The 21098-nt window shown below is 41.7% G+C and overlaps 1 pseudogene; it reads right to left on the bottom strand.

The window, feature by feature from the left end:
- Positions 1–13539: 13539 nt before the first annotated feature.
- LOC147632480 (octanoyltransferase LIP2p, chloroplastic-like) lies at positions 13540–16832 on the bottom strand (annotated as a pseudogene).
- Positions 16833–21098: the final 4266 nt, after the last annotated feature.

A 21098-nucleotide genomic window follows, 5' to 3' on the forward strand; every position in this document is an offset into this window, starting at 1 on the left:
TTCTCTATTCGAGTCTCAAGACGAGCTTGCTCGTTTTTTACTCTGGCTCGAAAAAAAAATCTAGCACTTGGTTGACTCTTTCTGTCTACCCATTAGACTGTGTATGGTCTCCGTACTCATACTCATAGTAGTATCCAACTTTTTGAATACTTTCCTTTAAAAGTGGCTATTGAACTTCCTATCTCTATGAGAAACTATATCTACGAGTAGGTCATATAGCTTGTAGAGATGTTCGATAAACAATTTAGCTAGCTTAGGAGTTTTTACCTCCTAAACAGTCACATCCCCAATGTAGAGGGGTGTGACCCTTGATCAAAGAGTTATGTCTTTTGAGTGAATAAGTGTATCTTTAGCATCATATCCTCCTTTAGAGATAAGGCATGTCTCTTCATAATAATAACCTTAGCAATGGGACACAACCTTTGAATAGTGTCTCTTCATTAATAATCATGATTAGGTTATAATTAAAAGAGATTAACTCTCTCACTTTAATTAAGGCCCAAGGTTATATAAGTGACTAACTACTATTGATGAAAGAAGCCTTGTAGTAATTTCAAATATTCTTAAAGATCTTCATCACTTTGACAAGTTGAATTTGAGTCATCTAAATCTTTACATTATATCAATAAATCATATCAAGAACTTTGTAATAATCTTTTGTCGAGTTTCTTTCTATCGAACACCAATAATATTTTCTAAAATCAAAATCACATGTTCATCTTTAATCTCTAGAACATAAGTTGGAACATCTGTTACATTTGAATCTTCAGTCTCTGGAACATCCTTAAATATACTAATTTAATCCATGATAAGTGAAATCTTGGATGTGTTTTTCCCATGCAGGTGGTAAATCCAACTTATAACTAAAGAAAAATCAAAATCACATGTTCATCTTTAATCTCTAGAACATAAGTTGGAACATTTGTTACATTTGAATCTTCAGTCTCTGGAACATCCTTAAATATACTAATTTAATCCATGATAAGTGAAATCTTGGATGTGTTTTTCCCATGCACGTGGTAAATCCAACTTATAACTAAAGAAAAATCAATTCCTACATCAAAGGAGGAATTGCAGGTTGCCATCATCTCAAGAGATAATTTTGCATAGTTGACCTAACCGTCATGATTTGGCTAGCAAGAAGCTGTAGAATTCTGATCACACCTACTTGATTACATCAATAGAGATGAAGCACAACACGTCTACTATCGACGACGACGACGAGCTGCTCATCTTGGATCATTATAAAAGCCTGTTTTATATGCAGCACTAATGGTGAACTGGAGTAACTGAAGTGAACAAGACAGTTTAGAAAAAGGCACTTGTTGAGTGTAGCCTGAGCTTGACACTAACAACACTGTACAAACTATCAGATCTTAGTTGTTTGAGCTCCTAAGTACTAGGATTAGGGTTTTTGGGATCAACCCATCCACAAGTTAGAGTCAAAATTTATCAGTCTTTTATCTCATCTATTTCAATAATATAAATAGTGTTGATTCAGTTTTAACTTGTTCATTCAATTGATGTGCTGCTCGTTGTGTCACATTTCCTCATGTCCTCACAATTTTCACATGGTAGAAGAGCCTTGTTTACTCTAGTGTGTAGAGTCCTAGCCTTTGAGATCAAGCGCATTAGTATCTACATCAGCTTTAGTTACACATTGCCTCAGATCTGCCCCATCTCAAATATGCAACCATTTTGCTCCGTGTTAGCATTGCACAAATTGCTAAGTTAGTCTTCTACATTATGGCATTCAACATTCTACACGGGTTGTAAATTCTCAGCATCAGCCACATCATCTTCTGATCTATTTGATGTCACGTCATTGTTCGACCTATGGAAGCCATGTCATCTTTTAATATGTTGAAGCCACATCATCGTCCGACCTATGAAAGCCATGTCATCATCTGACCTGTGGAAGCCACATCATCATCCAACCTATAAAAGCCACATCATCTTTCGATGTGCTGAAGCTATGTCATCGTTCGACCTATAAAAGCCACATCATCATCCCTGACCTATGGAAGCCATGTCATCTTCTGACCTGTTGAAGCCATGTCATCCTCTGACGACCTGCCAATGTCACATCATCTTTGAGCCATCGGAGCCAGTTGTTTGAAAGAAATAGCTATCAAAGCCAGCTATCTAAACTAGCTACCAGAGCTAGCTACCTAAATCAACTAGAATTAGTTGACAGAATCATAGAGTCAGCGACCTCCCTAACTGACAAGTCATTGACCTACTACTCTTGACAAGCCATCGACGTGCTATGACAGCCTGCTAATGCCAATAGTTGACCTATTGCTCATAAAACCAGCAACTTGATGCTGATAGTCGTTGCCTATTGTCGCATAACTCTCTTCATTTCGGAGTCCGCATTCAACATTTTGTTGGGTTTACTCGTTTGGCTAGGTTTACTAAAGTTAGAATCATCTTTCAGAGTTAGCTCTCTCCAACTGTCAAAATTCAAAGGTAGAATCAACTGCCTATTCTACTAACTCTGTAGCACCTAATTTGAGTATCCTACACTTGGAGAGAGCTAAAAAACTTAATAGTATAAACTATGCAACATGGAAGCTGAAGATGGAGTCACTATTATTCTTCCAAGATTGTTGGGAGATGGTTTCTATGGAGAGACCAACTGATCTAAGTGCTGAAGCTCTAGCAAAATGGGACAAGAAGGCCATGTTTGATGTCCACATGATAAAGTTGAGTGTTGTTGAGGTGTGGTTCCATAGAGCACATGTAGAGGTAGGTAGTGAGTAGGTGAGCATGAAGCCATATGGCAAAAGTGGATTATCCCACATGCATGGAACAAGTAAAGATGTACTCTACCCATATAAAAGGGGTCATTTTCAAGTAATGGAAGTACAAGCACATCTCAAGCTTCTCTATGAGTACAAGTTAATCTATCTTGCAACCTAATTAGCTTGTGAGTATCACTTTGTTTCACATACTCTCATCATGATCTTGCGTAGGCATCATCCACCTTAGGATTAAGTTAATCATGTGTCATTAGTGTGTTCTTAGTATGCCATTAGTATAGTTAGGTTCTTGTAGGAGGTACCATAAATCTTAACATGGTATCAGAGCCAACCCTTGATCCATGAGCTTCTCTAACCCTTCATTGCATTAATCTCTACTTATATTAGCACTAATATCTCATTAGCTTCACTAATCCTACTCTATCCCCTTCTCACCTCTTGTGGCCAGAATTTAGAGAGTTGATTTACGCACTATCTTATTCACCATTACCTAAGCCACTTTAGGGGCTTTATTATTACACAACCCACAACTCAAGGGAATTAGCCAATTTCACCGCCAGTAGAGTAGCCCGTAATTTGCGAAAATGCACTAGCTGGTCTTTTGCTCCATTTGTCATCTATGTTCACAATTAGGGAAAGCTCTCTTATATGAGCTACCCACGGTTCAAATTTGGTGCAATTTCATTCATTCTGTGAGTCATAGTAAGCAAAAACACAATCAGCTACTTTAGGTCAATTCTGGGAAGTTTGGGTGCATTTGAGCTAAAAACCTTGCTTGTGCCACTTCTCCTACCCCATACAAAAAGCCCCATCAAATTGGCTTTCCATAAGCTCAATTTGAGCCTTCATTTTCCTGACCGTTTAATCACTATGATTAAAACCAATCATGATAATTAACATTAAATTAGCAAAAATTGGGTGCAATTTGGGGATACAATTGAGAAATTAGGGTTGCATTTAGTGTGTTTACACATCAAAAGAACTAACTTTGCATTGGGACTATCCTCAAGAAGCTCTAGAAGCAAAATTTAAAAATTGGAAGCACACGCACTAATGCATTTCATCTTGTTTAAAGCACCCACATTTGCCAAGTTGTACAAGAATAGACACTGCCAATTGAAGCTTCATAAGCTCATTTTGGTAATACTTTCTCACTATGGTAACATCAACAAGCATCACTTTTGCATGTAGAGAAGTTCATTGGGGAAGGGTTCCACACTTGGACAACATAGATGAAGTACTTCAATGGGGAAGGGTTCCACACTTGGACAACATAGATGAAGTACTTCAATGGAGAAGGGTTCCACACCTGGGCTACATAGATGAAGTACCTTCTAAATGCATAAGAAATTGTGGAAAATCTTAAGGAAAATGTTCTAGATGAACCAAGTGAAGGGTGGATTGAAAAAGATGAGTAATCATTATCAATTATTAGTTTACATATGCGCACAAGTCTTATTCATCACATCAACTCTAAGGAACACGCAAAAGCTGCATGGGATACATTAAATCTCGTGTTTGGAGAGCTAAGGCAAAGAACCAAGGAATTCACTTAAAGATTAAGTTCTATGGTCTACAAATGAACTTTAATGAATCTTTGGCTTAGTTTGTTAGTAAAATGAAAAGTATCATGACCCAGTTAGGTGGGTTAGATGCTTAAATTGGAGATACATATGTGGTTGCAATAATCTTAAAAAGCATGCCAAAGGAATATAATGCACTTGTCACAACCTTGAAGAATCTACTAGAGCCAACATTTAATGGATGTGTCTCTTCCCTTTTGGAGAAGGAAAGAGAATTAAAAGGAAGCAATCTCAACACTGTTGAGCATGCATTGTTCAATAAAAGCAATTTGAAGTGTCATAATTGTGGTAGAAAAGGACACTTTCCAAATGAATGTATGTTCAAAGACATGCGAAAGTGTAACTAATGCAACAAGTTCGGGCACAAAGAAGAAGATTGCAGATTGAAGAAAAGTAAAGAAAACTTTATGGGGACTACTTCGACAACCAAGTATAAAGAGATCCCTAGTGATTAGCTCTTCTAAAGAGCAAGGAGGCAAACACCACCACTACCCTAGTTATCTGTTATAAAAGAGGGGTCACCATATGAATAGACACCCATCTTATCATTTCATCTTATTTGTTGTGTGTATCTACTCGACAACCTGAGAGTAGCCAGTTGAGCACCTAGGGGGGTAATGATTATTGTAATTCACATTCGACCACCTTGAGTAGCCCATATATATGGCACCAAGGGGGGTGTTGAGAAGTGTGGTGCCATAGAGCACATGTAGAGGCAGGGAGTGAGTTGGTGAGCATGAAGCCATATGACAAAAGTGGACTATCCCACATGCATGGAACAAGCAAAGATGTACTCTACCGATATAAAAGGGGTCATTTTCAAGCAATGAAGTACAATAATATCTCAAGCTTCTCTATGAGTGTAAGTTAATCTATCTTGCAACCTAATTAGCTTGTGATGATGATCATCACTTTGTTTTACATACTCTCATCATGATCTTGCTTAGCCATCATCCACCTTAGGATTATGTTAATTATGTGTCATTTGTGTTTCCTTAGTGTGTCATTAGTCTAATTAGCTTCTTGTAGGAGGTACCATAAATCATAACAAGTGTGAAGGATGACATCCTCAACCATTTGAGGGAAGTGTTAACTCCCAAAGAAGCTTGAGACAATCTAAAGAAGGTGTATGAGTCTAAAAGCACTTTTAGAAAGATTTCCTTGAGAGATGAACTCACAAATGAAACAAGGAAGCCTATTGAGAATGCTATGAACTTCATCAAGAGGGTGAAAGATCTGCATCAACAACAACTGATAGATATTAGAGACAAGATGTTTGACAACGAGCTTGCTACAATCATCATCCATGGGCTGAAGGCAGGCTATGAAGGTCGGGAAAAACCCTCACTAGACAAAATGGAGCAGATCCTTAGGGATGAGGAGGGATCAGATACAAGAAGCCATGAGGAACATCCATGGTAGTAGTAGAACTTCAGCAAGTAACACTAACAAAGACCTCTTTAACAAGAGGCAAAGGAATATCACATAATCAAAGAGGAAGAGAAACACATAACAACTATTAGCCCAGGAATAACAACAATGATCAAGGTACTCATGAAGGTACTTATTCTACTATTAATGGTAGAGGTGGCTATTCCTCTAGAGGTAGAACTTCCAATAACTCCATTCAATGTTATTACTGTAAAAAAATATGGACATTTTGAGAAAGATTGCAGAAAAAAGCAAGTTGATTTGAAGGAAAAATCATTCAGCTATATTGAAGATGGAAGCGCTCAAACCTTCCATCTTCAAAGCAAGTTGATCTCAAGGGAAAATCATTCAGCTATATTGAAGATGGAAGGCTTCACACATGCCAACACTTTTCTCTCTATTGAAGAGATCAAAGAGGCTAACCATGTAGACCATGGCAGCAAGCAAGAACCATGGTGGATTGATAGTGGGGAAAGCTCCCACACGAATTCCCATGCTAAATACTTTTCTAAATTGGATTCTATTCATGAGACGGTTTAATTTACACTATAGACATCGTTCCTAATTCTATCATAGGTAAATCATAAGTTTTCATTGAGCTGGTCATAGGGGGAGAGGAAGCATCTTGGAGATGTCCTCTTGGTGCCTTCACTCACCAAGAACCTACTCTCAGTTGGAGCCATGGTGGATAAAGGCTTCCAAGTGGAATTTGAATGTCAGCACTTTTCCTAATTAGAGATTCTCAACACAGCTACAAAATCATCATCAAAAGATGTTAGAAGCATGGAAAAATCTTCAAGTTGAATGGATCAGTAGCAAAACTGTCAATAATACAAACTGATAGGTCAGCCTCCTTACCTCCATCAAAATTATGGCATAAAAGGTATGGTCACCTAAATTTCAATAGCATGTGTCTATTGAAATAGAAAGGCATGGTTTTGGGCAACCATCTCTGTAAAAAGTTGATAAAGTCTGTGAATCCTATTGTATTGGCAAGAAGACCAAAGCACCATTTTCTAAAAGCACAAGTATAGCAAGAGGAGTCCTTGACATCATTCACACAGATGTCTATGAGTCAACCCATGTTAAGATTCTAGAAATGGGATTGATCATGGTGAAGGACATAGATTAAGCAACATAATTAAGGTGGATTAAACCACACAAGAAACTCCATGAGAGAGAGAGAGATTGCACACTTAACAATAGCTCTATTCACTTGTATATCACAATGAACCATACAATGATATAGGCTCTCTAGCCTTATCCCACTTTACATGTCATCATCCATGTGGCAACTCCTTTTCCACTCTTTTGGTCAACACTCACACACCATACAATGTTACATGTGGCATTCCTATCTCACCACAATATCTTGCACCTCTAGGGTGCTTTCCCACACAACACAACACCACGATTACATCTCTCAACACCCCCTCTTAATCGAGGTGTTCCACAACTCACCCAACATCCATCACCCATATCAATGTAGCATTGCACAACCGCAATCGCTACCTCTCAACACTCCCCCTCAATGATACATTGGAGTGTCCATCAACCAAACATGTGTGCTTGTGTCTACCATCTTAGACACCTAGTCCATTTTGAGCCGACTCGCTCACAGTCGAACCACTGAGTCCGATTTGAATGTAGAAGTTCAGGTGGGAATCGACCCATGCGCATGCACCTCACACGTGCATCACTCTTGCACACATCACAACAACCATTTTGAGCTTCTCAGTGAGCTCGGGCATGGTTACCCTCATACCATGGATGATTACAAAATTTTTGTTTTGAGCACGCATGCTCATGGGCGTTTGGCCATCATCATTTTTGGGTGAAAAATAAAGAATTACAAAGCCTTTTCGGCCAAACTCGGGCAACGGACCCAAGTGTGTGTGAGCTTCTTCTAAAAAGGTTTAAAAAAATCATTTGTGTGTGAATGAGCCCTTGAAAAAGTTTATTATTAAAAACTTAAATTCACTTTCATTTTGCATGCATTCTTGGGATTATCTGTCGCGGCGGCGGTGAATATGACATAACATCCCATCTGTCACACAAACCGAGAAATAATGCCACTTTAAATTCCCTCTATCTCAAGTTTCTATGTGCTGTAATTTGAGTGGGTGTTACATTCACTGATGGAACCCTTGGCTCCGTCTCCTCACTTATCAACCAAATTCCAAAGTCCTTTCTCTTTCAAAAAGTTCATCATGTGATACTTCCAAATCAGAAAGTTGTTTCTATTAAGCTTTTCCCAACAATCTTGTTTGGACCATCACTCATCTTGCTATGCACAATGTTCACTGAGTATAGTAACCAATCCACTCAAACACTTATACATACATGTGCTTGATCACCAATGTTGTCCGCATATTCCATAATTTTTATGGCGAACAGAATTCGAGACTCAAAACCATTGTTTGTATAAGTTGAAAGTCAATTGGCGCCATTCACAAATTCTGAGAAACACATCCAAAATAGTTATCAAATTTCCAAAGCACTTCAATGTACTCAAACAGGCTCAATCTTGGTGCTTTACATCCATTTGTTCACATACATCCACTGTCTGGTACAAACAATCCAATATAGCTTGGAATGCCACATTATATGGAGCTCTTTAATGTATCACATCACTGGGAAATGATCTAATCAAGTGTATACCATGTGTCTTCATATCCATATGTGCTCCATATCGCATATAAGCATCATCAGAGGAGGTCACCAAAGTGTCAAACACATGCTAAAAATAGCTCTCTATTTTGGTCAAAAACCTATAAATAGTAAAATACCGACACTACTCCGCTTTCAATTCATTCAAGTAGCATCCAAATATAAGGCCGAGGTATTCATTAGCTTTATATCAAGTTTCTCTAGCTATGTATAGGCTCAATTGCACTAATTTTGACCAAATGAGGAAAGTAATTAGATGATTAAGTGTCTCTATTTTGCTAATTACAATTTATAACCCTATTAATCTTCTTTAATCTAGCTCATTTTAGCTTATTGTGCATCTAAGGAGTTCCAAAGCCATCATCAAATGTATTACAAGCTTGGGATAGTCACTTATGAGCTATTGTGACCATGTATGGCTTTATTTGAGATTATCTACTATGCTCTAGTGAAGCAAGGCTGATTTATGTGTTGTTTTTCAAGCTGTCACCAAATGCTATAACTCCTTCAATGATGTTTGGTTGAGCTTAGGTAGTGATTAAGGTGTGATATGTGTGCATTAGCTACACACCAATCACCTCAATGATGCAAAGAATCAACACTTGCAAATTCCATACATATGAGCTTCCATAGCGTCAATGTTGTCTACAAATCTATCTCACTTGCTCTTAAGAGTTGTCTCGATAGCTTGCTAATGCATCTCTTCTCTTGTCCAATCGAGCATACATCAGGCTCTCACTTTGTCTGACCCACTCATCCGCCTATAGGGGCAAAGCTTGCAAGACCATGGGCGTGAACCTCCTCCACTTCCAGGGCGGTTGGCATTAACCTCTTCCCACCATGACCAACCATCAGTTCTTCTAGCACCACCACGACGTGCAGAGCTGAAGGTTGCTTGTGTAGAAGATGCCATGAGAGAGGGTGAAAGTTGAGAGAGAGAGCGAGAGAGAGAGAGAGAGAGAGAGAGAGAGAGAGAGAGAGAGAGAGAGAGAGAGAGAGAGTGGTCCATGGGAGAGGGAGTGGGAGTGGGAGAGAGAGAGAGAGAGAGAGTGAGAGTGAGAGTAAGGGAGTGGGGCCTGGGCCCTGGGCACTGGGGGAGAGAGAGAGAGAGAGAGAGAGAGAGGCTAGAGTGCTTGTTGCTTAAGCCTTAAGCTCTAGAGTGGGGCGGCTGGCCAAGAGTGAGAGAGTGGGAGAGAGAGAAAGGAGAGCACAAGCCTTATAGGCTCATGGTGGTGCAGCCTTGCAGCCTGCAGGTCACAGGTGATGGCAGCCAGGCCAGTGTGAGAAAAGCAACGGGCAGCTGCCAGCCACCAATGGGAGGAAAGCAACAGGCAGCTGCCAGCCATCAACGGGAGGAAAGCAATGAGCAGAAGGCAAAAAAAACAGTGAAAAACAAGGCAAAAAAGTGAAAAAATGACAGAAAAAAGCAAAAAAACGGTGCAAAAATTAGCAAAAAAAAAGTGTGCATCCCATTCCAGTCCCGTCCCCAACCTGCGCAGCCCATTCCACCGTTCCCACGATGGCATCCCCTTGTGATGCATCTACCTGAGGCGTCCCCTCTGTCCCCAGCCCGTGCCGGAATCGCCGATTCGGGATGGCGTTTCCGTATCCCGGCCCGCCATCCCCTCCATCCCCTGTAACTATGGTTCCTACACATACTTTTTGGCATGGTTTCTTGCTTCTCCAATCCTTGAATCAGCCCGCAAATGAGTTCTACACTTTTGTCCAGCCCTTGAGAGTCCTTTTCTGCTATCTCTTGGATATGTACTTGCTGCTGAAAATGCTTTTGAGAATTTCTATCACCAACAACTTGACCAAAAGCTGATTTCTACTTACAAATTCAGTAAACCCATTGGTACGAGCTTCTCCAAGTTCTTCTAATCTACTCTACATCAGCATGCTTGACCTCCAAGGTCTCCTGTGCCAGGGCCTGGCACACACATGTATGCATATGGATGCCACCAGAGCATAGCTGCTTGTGGCAAGTCACTTGGGATTGGGGAGTGAGGTTCTTCGTGACAAAAGCTATGGAATCAACCCCACTTCAACAAATCATGTTTGCAAAGTGTTTTCATTGCATGGATGTCAATAGAAATATGGCATGTGATGTCCATGAAGCTTGTATCTTGAGGAATCCTTGGTAATACAATCATATGACAAGGAAGTTCAGCCTCTTCCAGCCCTATTGTAGTGTCATTTAAATTTCAGAATTGCTATCTTATCTTATCTAGTCGGTGCCAAATTCATCTTGTTTAATAGTATAAATAGTTTAACTATGTAGCAAGACTATGCTCAACCCCTTTTGGTCCAATATCATTGGTATCATAGCCAAGTATCTTCCTCCTTCCTATGTGGAATATGATCCTATCTTGCATAGATTAACTGTTAGTGCTTTAAGACAATATGGCAAGCCATACACGTAGTAAAATGAATGTATACTCAAGAAAGAAAGCCCATGAAGAATAGGTTGTTGAAGATGTACACCATGGAACCCATGCAAGTGATGAACACTATGTTGAAAATGTATCTCATGTCTTCCATGGTGATTATGCAAATGAGAGACAGCTGTCTATTGGTGGGGTAAAGGAAGACCGTGATGATGACTATGTAAATGAAGGACAGCCCTCTCGTGATAACAACAAGGTGCAAGATGCTAATGAGCTTGATGTCATGCATGTGGAGATGGAAAATCTCAAGAGGCAGCTATGTGAGAAAGATGCCCAATTGAAGACTTTGCATGAAGATCCAAAAGCTAGGCAGGTATCAGACTCTCAGCTTTTGTGAATGATGCATTGTTACATTAGAATTGAGTGCCAAACCAAGAGAGATGGCACTCTCTTGTGATGATCAAGCCCACATCTATGGAGTATTAATCTACTCCCCTTGTGCATCGCTAATCTATCAATGTAAACATCTTGCTTTTTAGCACCAATTTTTTACACTTGTCATCCTTTCGGGAAAACATATCATAATACCAGTTTTGTTCATATTTTTGTACCATTACTCCAAGCAGTTTATTAGTGAGATGATCCAACACTCTAGATTCTGCAAATTTCCCAATAGGAGTAACATCAAGCCAACTTGCCCATGAAATTCAGCTTGTTGATAAGACACAACAATGCTTGATGATCCACATGGATTTCTCATTCATCAAGGTGATGTGGTGGAGGGAATAGAGGGTGAGCTTATGTTCAAAAAGTCGTCTCATCCAAACCCTCTTAAAGCTGCTTCTACAAAGCTGACATCTACAATTCATCAAGAGAGGCAAAAGGTGTCAGTAATCTCTCGGCATGGCTCTACTAGACATGGAACCATCTCAGAGGCATGCTTCTTCACTTCTAGGTACACATTGTAGGGAACTAACTCATGTTTCAGCTCCTACAAGGAAGGAACTAAAGCACTATGTTCGTCATGCAGATAAAAGCAAGAGGAGAGCCGACATTTTGTGGGGAGGATGTGTGTCACAGTAAGAGGACCAAAGAGTTCAAGGTAGAAGACCAATCTATAAAATTTGAGAACTACCATGGCAAGTATGACTCCACCAATGCTTTATCTTTCATTTCCCAGTTTGAGATTGCCTTGCATGAGGGAGAGTTCACCGAAGGATCAAAGTGTTAACATGTTGGCATGTATTACAAAGGGACTATTGCACATTTGGTTGTTGGTGGCCGAGAAGCTTTCTGTCAACACCACTGCTACATGGGCTGAATTCAAAAGAAAATTTTATGCTCAGTTTTTGCCTCCTAATTTTGCAAAGAACGTACACCAAAAGTGGGATTGGTTGGGCCACACAGAGGAAGAAATCAATCAATTCTTATGTATGAACTTTTGATAGGTACTATTGGAATCCCCTTTATGAAGATTGATGAAGAGAAAAAGAAGAGAAAGTTTGAGTTGAGGCTTCAAACCATCTTTCAAGATGCACTTAAAATCTGTCCCAATCAAACTTTGTAGTAGTGACTCATAAATTCAGCTTTGGCCTCCGAGCAACTCAATGTAAAATGGGTGCAGTCAAAGATTGACCTAAGCATGGGGAAAGGGAAGGACAAAGCTGGTTTTAGCATGCAAAAAGGTGGACAACCACCAAAAAGGGACTTCAAGGATGCCAAAGGTGCTCTGAAAGCTAAAAATGTACAAGAGAAGAAGCAATGGAACAAGAGGAATAGTGAATTGTTCAAGTTCTTGGAGCCAAGGTAAACCCTCATTGGGTCTAGTTTTGGCCCTTGCCATTAGCAGCTAGCTACCTTGGCCACTATGAAGTCAATATTAGGTAATTTGGGAAAAATCTCACATTTTGGGAATCAATTACTCCATATAGTTTTGGACATATCTTAAATATACTAACTCCAAATTTGTCGGAGATCATAGATTTAGATTCTACTCTTCAAGATCTTTCCGATGATATGTCACATGAGGGGGTTTTGACAACTTTTGGACAAGTTCACCATGCTCCCATTTTTCAAACGGGAATGGGAATTTTTCCAAATTATCTAATATGGTGTTTATGGACTAGGCTGGGAGGTCTTCAATTTTCCACCATTGTATTTCATCTTAGCACTTTGCGTAAGCGAAAGTCCCGATCAAAATTTTGTGGCTCAAACATATGCACATCCCATTGGATTTCCGTATCTAAACGTATCGGAATTGACCTTTCTCATCCTCTTGTGATTTTTACAACTGCAAAGCTAGGTGAGTGACTTTATTGGTGAATTGGAGGACTAGTTGCACATTCTAGTTCAATCCTCGGAACTCATCCTCAAGCCGCTCAAGATAGTGAGGCGGTAGAAACCACTTCTTGAGGTCTGTGAGGACCAAGTGGTCCCATTCATAGGCAATAACACCAAAGTGGGAATTTTCCTAGGCCCAATGCATCCACCACCAAGAGATAGCTTCCCCTTCTATGTAGCTGCTAGCTAACACAACTTTTTCCACATTTGACTTCCTACCAATAGCTAAATAAGCCTCAAACTGATGAATCCATGAGTACAAAGTTGTGGGGTTGAGTTTACTATTCTACTTACTGAAATTCATCCTTTCGTGAAGATGAGTCGAGGAAGTTGCCGGTACCATCCTTGCATTGAGAGCTACGCTCATGCTCCACGTGTTGTCTTTGTTCCTCCTGTGAGGTAGTGCGAGCCACTGCTTGCATCCGAACCTCTAACTCCCATGCCTGTAAAGCACGGGACTACTTTGGTAACTCCACAATCAAGGTAGTTGAAGCAGAGATTTGGAAAGGGATCTTCGTGATAACTAGCAAAGGAGAGAAGGTGGGAATGGGTGTCGAGGTATCCTGAAGAGGTATCTACTTTTCCACGGCTTGTATTATCGAAGCCTTGCACTCCAACATTTGTTCCCTTGCTACTGACGTCTAAAAACCAACCATACAAGTGAAAAAAAATCCTTTTTTTTTGGCTGAATCTCTTCACCAAATGCTAGAGCTCTGATACCATTGTAACATATAGAAGCTTACAGACAGGATCATACTTTGATAAAATGAATATTTAGCACCTTGGTTCTTGACGATGATAAGAGTGCATCATGGTTATGACCATAAATGCTAGAGCTCTGATACCATTGTAACATATAGAAGCTTACAGACAGGATCATACTTTGATAAAATGAATATTTAGCACCTTGGATCTTGACGATGATAAGAGTGCATCATGGTTATGACCATAAAAGAGATGGTTACATACGAGAACCTGCGCTTAAAATGGAGATGTCTTGGCATGCATTCAATAAATCCATCCCAAAAACCTCTGAAAATTCTGCAAGAAGTCTTTGATGTAGCAAATCTAGCAGATTGTTCTGATCAAGTTCAGAACTTCGTCGCACTAGAACATCTGATTGGGCTTCAATTGGCTGCGAAAGAGCCTGCCTTTGAAGGATCTCAAACACACGTCCAAACTGGCCGACTGCTGATGCCACAGGGGACTATACTTTTGAAAGGAGACACACATTGAGGGCCAGCCCATGGTAGGTTATCCAGCGTGAAACCCTAACTCCAATCGCCGCAACTTTCTTGTCTCCTACATTATCAGCAACAAGTAGGTGAATTCACACTAATGACCTCAACAAAATCTACTCATCACCAATCAACACTCACAAAAAGGTGCGTACACAAAGGTGATGCTAGCTTACCAACCCAGACACCCGTTCGTCCTTCAATGCGTGTGGCTTCAATGGCACATGCAGTCTGTGAAGAGCTCGAATGACTACTTCCTCCAGCGATCTAAGATACCAATGGAGGTCCATTCGATGATGCCGTAAGTTCAATATAGGGTACATAACCAGCTGCAAACCCAATAATCATAAATGACCATCGCAGACATGTGACTGCAGTTCTATCATCATCGATCACCACCAAGCCTACTGATATGAACAATTCAAGATGATCTGCACAAAAAGACTCGGTGTCCAGCATGGCACCAACCAACTTTGAAAGCATAAGAAATTGCCATGGTGTGGAGGAGATAATAACGGACCTGGCCAGGACCATGGTAAGTAACTTCCCCTCCGCATTCTGTCCAGTAAAGATCACACGGAGGGTGGTCTTTCTCGAACAATAATTTCTTCTCAGAGCTGTGGGTCATCTACATCATGTCCCTTTTGCAATATTATCACCGCGTCATCTACATCATGTCCCTTTTGTATTGCTGCAGTGTTGCTCTCTACCATAGCTTTCTGCCACTTCCATGCATCCAAGTATGGAATGCTCTTCAGATCATAAAAATCATAACAGTCACATCTGACACAATTAAGAATTAGCACTTGCAATATATATTGAGTATTTGCAAAGCTTTTCCGGCAGCATAATTCCAAAAAGTGATTTTCTTCGGGCTAGACAATTATAAAAAAACTTTTTTTCATGCATTTTTATGATTTTCCCCGTTAAGTTCAAATTCATCTAAAACATATACATATCTGTATTTATTTATTTATGTGTGTGTGTGCGCGTGCGTGCATGTGTGTGTTTTGTATACCTACATACTTTTATTTTGTAAAAACCAGTGCTCTATTACCCAAAAACAATATACATGGGGAGGATGTACTTCAAAGAGAAGTGATCCAAGGAAGAAAGCTTAAAACAGTAGCAAGACTTCAAACTGTGGGATGTCAATAGCCTCAAACTGTCGGCTGCAATGTAAGGACTAGTGAAGATTGGCACGAAAAAAATCATGAGTATCTAGAGGAGGCTATCGAAACATAGCGTGATTCCGAGCCTTCCAAATAGTCCAACGTGCCCAATATCTCATCCATAGATGAAAGTGTCAAATCCACTCATGCAAGATGGTAAAACACCAAAAATCCAGAAGGGTTTTCCTCCTTTGAACGATGGAAAACGTCCTCAGAGGTTGTGAGTGAGTGCTTGCAAGAAATTTCTGGACTCCATGCAATGCCAAAGAAGATGAGGAGCAGACTCTACATGTCGTCCACATCTACAACATCTATCACTGGAGATACGTTGTTTTGCTAGAAAAGCATAAACTGGAAGTACTCCCCAAAGACATCTCCATAAGAATAGACGTTTGAGAGGTAGCTTACAACCCCAAATTGTTCAAAGTCTTTGTTTCCACCATTTAGTAGTCTTATGCAAATCCCATAAAGCATCAGCATGAGGGTGAAGGAAGCAACACTTTGTACACATTACTTGCTGAAAGCGCATTCAATCGAAGAGTGAATAACTTGCTAATCATGCAATATGTCCTGATCATCCAAGGGTGGGATGGGTTCAAAAGGCCGCAACGACATAGTAATAGTTTTCCACACACTTGCCTATGATGCAAAGCCACGTTATGTTTCAAACAGGCTTGTGGGAAAGCCATCACAAATTCTTTATCAATGGCAACATCAGCCACAGTGGTAACTCCAATAGAGGCTAAAAAGCATGCCTTTTGTGGTTCCTGTATACTGCAAGTGGTTGAGGAAACACCGAAGACTAATGGATGTGTTGCACCCATGCACTGTGGTACACGGTGATGAATTGGCTCATTAACAATGCAAGAAGCATGTACAAAAGTAGTACCTTTCAGGGTAATTTTGTCGTAAGCCGTGACCCCTTTCTGAGCCCAGTCCAGGACATGTCAGGCACAAGCTACGTAGGTCAATCTCCCAGGTCAAGTTAGTCCTCTTAACCCACTATGGAGAATGCAGCAAGTGTTCATCATTCAGGAGCATGTAGATGACAGCCATTGCAGCAGATGCATTAGATCATGTAGATGCACTTCATGTAGAGGGGACCAGCCCTAAGGCCAGCCCTAAGGCAGCAGCCCCAAGATAGCCCCCAAGGTGGGGTTGCCTTGCAAGGGGGTAGCCAACCCCTTAGCCATACCTTAGGCTCAGCCGCGACCAGCCTTTGGGAGGCTATGAAGCAGTCAGCCATACCCCTTAAGGTCTTGGGACTAGTCGGCCAAGATTGGCAGCCACCTGACCTGATAAAGGTAGTCGACTAGCATGAAATATTTTGCTACAGTCGACTGACATTTAATGTCAATCGTGGACATTTTTTGCCAATCGACAGGCTTTAAGTGTAGCCAACTGGGCACCCTGAAGCATATAAAAAGACATGTTTAGTTCAGTCCATAATTCATCAGATATAAACCAGAGATTATCATCAGAAGTCAAGCATTTGTGCCTAGGCTCTTGCCTGTGCATACTTACAGCCCTACTTGTGCTCTCAGCCCAAGGCAAAGAAGCTCAATCTCTTCAGGAGTACTCGCCGCACCTTCCCTCAGTCTCGGCCAGTGTATTTCTCTCGAAGATAGCTTGAAAGTTGCTTAAACCTTATGCATAGTTCTGCCCAGCGTTTGGTCTCTTTGTCCTTGCATTTGGCGGTCAGTTAGTTTGTTTGTCTACTCAATCTTGTGGACACAGTTTAGCTTGTATACAGTTCTCCAAAAGAAGAAATAAAGCAAAATACTCCTCCTGCTTGTAGGGGGGTCCCTTCAATGGATGATTCGGGACCCCATTTGGTGTCATCTCTACTACATCTCTTTCACATTCATGTATGCTGTTTTAAAGGATTACTAAAGACTCGCTAAACTCAGGTTAAAAGAAAGGCTTCATTGTTCACACGGTCCTAGATTGGCACATGCTACATTGATAGCAAAGCTTGGGACGGGATTCAACCAGGAAACCTAGGGTGAGGGCATCCAATGGATGGTAAAGTTGAGATCGGGAAAAACCACTCGCCCATCCACAATGGCATCAGGCTCCGAAGACATCACTAAAGAAGAAGAACCATTCCAAGAAACGCTTCCGCAAAAACAAGACGAAGACAACCAAAAGCTAAAGGAGCAAAAACGACAACTCCAGATTCAACTCGAAAGAGTGCATATGGAAAAGAAACTGGCAGAATTACAAGCAACCTTGGCCCAGTAGGAGACACCTAAAGAACAAAGTTTCTCAATGGAACAATGGTGTTAATGGATGACTGAAAATGAAGAGCTAGATTGTGAAGCAAGACTGGCCCAACAACTGGTAGAGAAAGCCAAATGCAAGGCCAAAGTGTAACATGCGAAAGCTTCAGAGAAAATCGGTAACTTCAATGCTCTGAAATCAGCACGAAGGAATTAACGCACAAAACTGAATGAAGATGTGCAAAAAATAGAGAGAGAAGGGGAGAGAGGGAGAGGACACAGTATTGGGTCCCAAATACCCTTTGTAGGGCCCCCACCATGGATGGTGTATTTTCTTTATTAGAATGATGTAAATCTGAAAAGAAAATACAGAAATCTTGACCTTTCTTGGCTGAGAAATCTCTACCCTTGACCTGCAGTCCTCCACTCCTTTGCTTTAGCAACTTCTTGGTGGCTGTCCTAGCCCTGTTTTGCTTGCGCAGGCTTGTGAAATGTGAGATAACACAATGGGATTGTGGCTCTCCTATTTATACTTCTCATAAACAGTAGCAGTCCGCCAGCTCTTATCCAGGGAGTTAGTTCACTTTTCTACCTACGACTATAAATCAGCATTAAATGCTAGATAATTCACATAAAATCCATTAAACTACTGCGCATCTTTTCCCTTGGCTGGCTGGCACTGAATTCCCTCTGTTTTGATGGCTAGGCGCCTGATTCTCTAGGGACTGGGCATTGAATTCCCTCTGTTTTGAGGGCTGGGCAGCCCATGTGGGCTGCCCCACACTAGCCCTACAGCCATCAAACACTAGATGTGCTGTCGGCTCTGCCCCTAGCATGCCCCTAGGTCTGTCCTACAGCCGCTCCATGACGGTGGGTTCAGCCAGGCCTTCCTAGCCCTCATGGGGGTGATTTCACACCATCCCCATGCCCACACTAAGACTTGGGGTAGTCCTATGGGCTGTCCCCTATTCCTAAAAGCAAACCCTAACTGTCTGCACAATGATCTGGTATCCGATACCGTACAAGATACACAGAATCACTGACATCATTCCAGAGGGAGACTCACGGTGCGGAGTGGCACTATTTCATGTGCAGGACAGTGCACACCTGACCTTGGACTCAAGTGCAGGAGAATGCACACCCGACCTCGGACGACTGAGATGGATCCCTGGCTGACTCGTCTCGGACTAGTTTCACATGGGACCAGTTTACCATTCCAGGTCCTACACCTTCTGTATAGATATGTCTACGTGGCATCCAAGTGCAGGATGCAAGTGACACGGAGCTCGAAGTGAAGGCAAACCATGAACGACAGACCCAAGAAGACTTGAGAGACCAGTTTCAACAACAAACACTTTGGACTCTCGTAACTTCTTTCCACCCTTCTCAATCCTCCACAACCCCAGCCATCGCCTCGACAACAATTATCTGTGCCTCACTGAACTTCACCAAGTATGACAGCAAGTGCAACCATTCGGTTGTGACTTGGTGGCAACATTGGTCCTAGTTTGTTGCCCATTTTCCTCTTTCAAAAATCACAGAAACCCAAGACGAAGTCCATTTGGTAGCTCCATCCCTCACGGGTGATGCAGCTACTTGGTGGCGACATTGGTCCTGTTTGCACACAAATTCCTACACGGGCTTACCAGACTATGATTGGGACACTTTTGTGTCAGATTTGAAGACCAAGCTTCTACTTCCACAATACATGACAAATCTTGAAGATGAGTTCTACAAACTCACCCAGAACGGTTCCCCTATGCTTACCTACTCCAACAAGGCGATCAGATCAACTCAACAGTATCAATGAAGGGGGTGTCCATAGCTCCCTGAAGAACATGCCTGGGTCTGCTCTGAAGCAAGCCAGTCGCTCCGCACCCTCTGTGAAACTGAGCTCTGATCTCTATCATCTCTCTGTGGTATAGGCGTGGTGTCCGAAAGCCAGGTGTCCTGTCTCCTACGGGCTCTGAGTGTCTACTCTGTGGAGATTAATTCCCTGCTGTTGTGTAGGGGCTGAGAGTGGGGTGGATCTCTAAAAAAATGTAGTAATCTGTGTCTGTCGTCCCCCCTCTGGAGTTGTCTGAGCCTGTAATGATGTCTCTCTGTGACGATGTATGTCTAGAATGAATCTCCCCAGTATATGCGTTGGTCTGCTACCTCAAAGATCTGGCGTAGGGAATGTGGCTCTCTGAATAAAATGGGATATCTCTCTCTGATGGCTGTATATGCTCTGCATCTGCATACATAATGCTCCTCACTCTCCACCTCCTCTCTGCACAATTTGCATACCCTCTCCTCTTGGGGGATCCATGCTGCTCTGCCAGTCTCGATCTCCAATTGATGTGATGAGACTCTAAGCTGACCAATAGCTACTCGGGAGCCGTGTGGTAAAAAGCCCTCCATGTATCTAGGACTCTCTATCATCAGTGATACTCATGAAGTGATCTCTGTAGTAGTATAGCATCTTCGGCGGAAGAGGCCGTGTAGGTGATATCCATGTCTCTCGTGTATAGAGCTGCCATAGGTCCTGTCTCAATACTCTGTTCCTCTCACTATGAGAGAGACAGATATGTGGTGCATCCCTGTCATACTGGAATGGTGGTAGATGATCCATGTCTAGGCCATGCTGTGAGAACCAATGTGTGACCTGTGCATACCATGATCCTCTGTCTCCTACCTCAACCAACTGTCTAGATGCCTCAAAAGCTTTGTATGACAATCTGTCCTGTGGCATCTCTCTGAATCTGTCTAGCAGGCATATAGTCTGGAATATGGCCTCTATCATCATAGGAGAGGCGCAGCAAACTCTACTCGGATAATGTCATGAGGTACTAACGGTTTGCTGCATATCATGCGTGCCATCATGAGGGCTTGTGGTCTCTCTATCTGTGTCCAATGGGTGGCAAGTCCTGGCGCCCATGTTGTGCCATCGAACTTTGATCTTCAACACAAGGTGGGATTAGCGGATCAATTAGTTCAAGAAATGCAAGATGTTCTTCTTCAAGTTTGAGATTAGATGATTCGAGTTCAGGATCAAGGTCAACAAGCACGTCGCATGTGCATACTTACGGCCCTACTTGTGCTCTTAGCCCAAGGCAAAGAAGCTTAATCTCTTCAAGAGTATTCAACACACCTTCCCTTAGTCTCGGGCCGATGTATTTCTCTCGAAGATAGCTTCAAATGTATAGTTCTGCCCAGCATTTGGTCGCTTTGTCCTTGCGTTTGGCAGTCAGTCAGTCAGTTTGTCCACTCAGTCTTGTGGACTTAGTTCAGCTTGTATACAATTCTCC

Source organism: Cibotium barometz, chromosome 13 (genome assembly GCF_041138505.1).
Source record: "Cibotium barometz isolate CiBa-2024 chromosome 13, ASM4113850v1, whole genome shotgun sequence".
Lineage (NCBI taxonomy): Eukaryota > Viridiplantae > Streptophyta > Polypodiopsida > Cyatheales > Cibotiaceae > Cibotium > Cibotium barometz.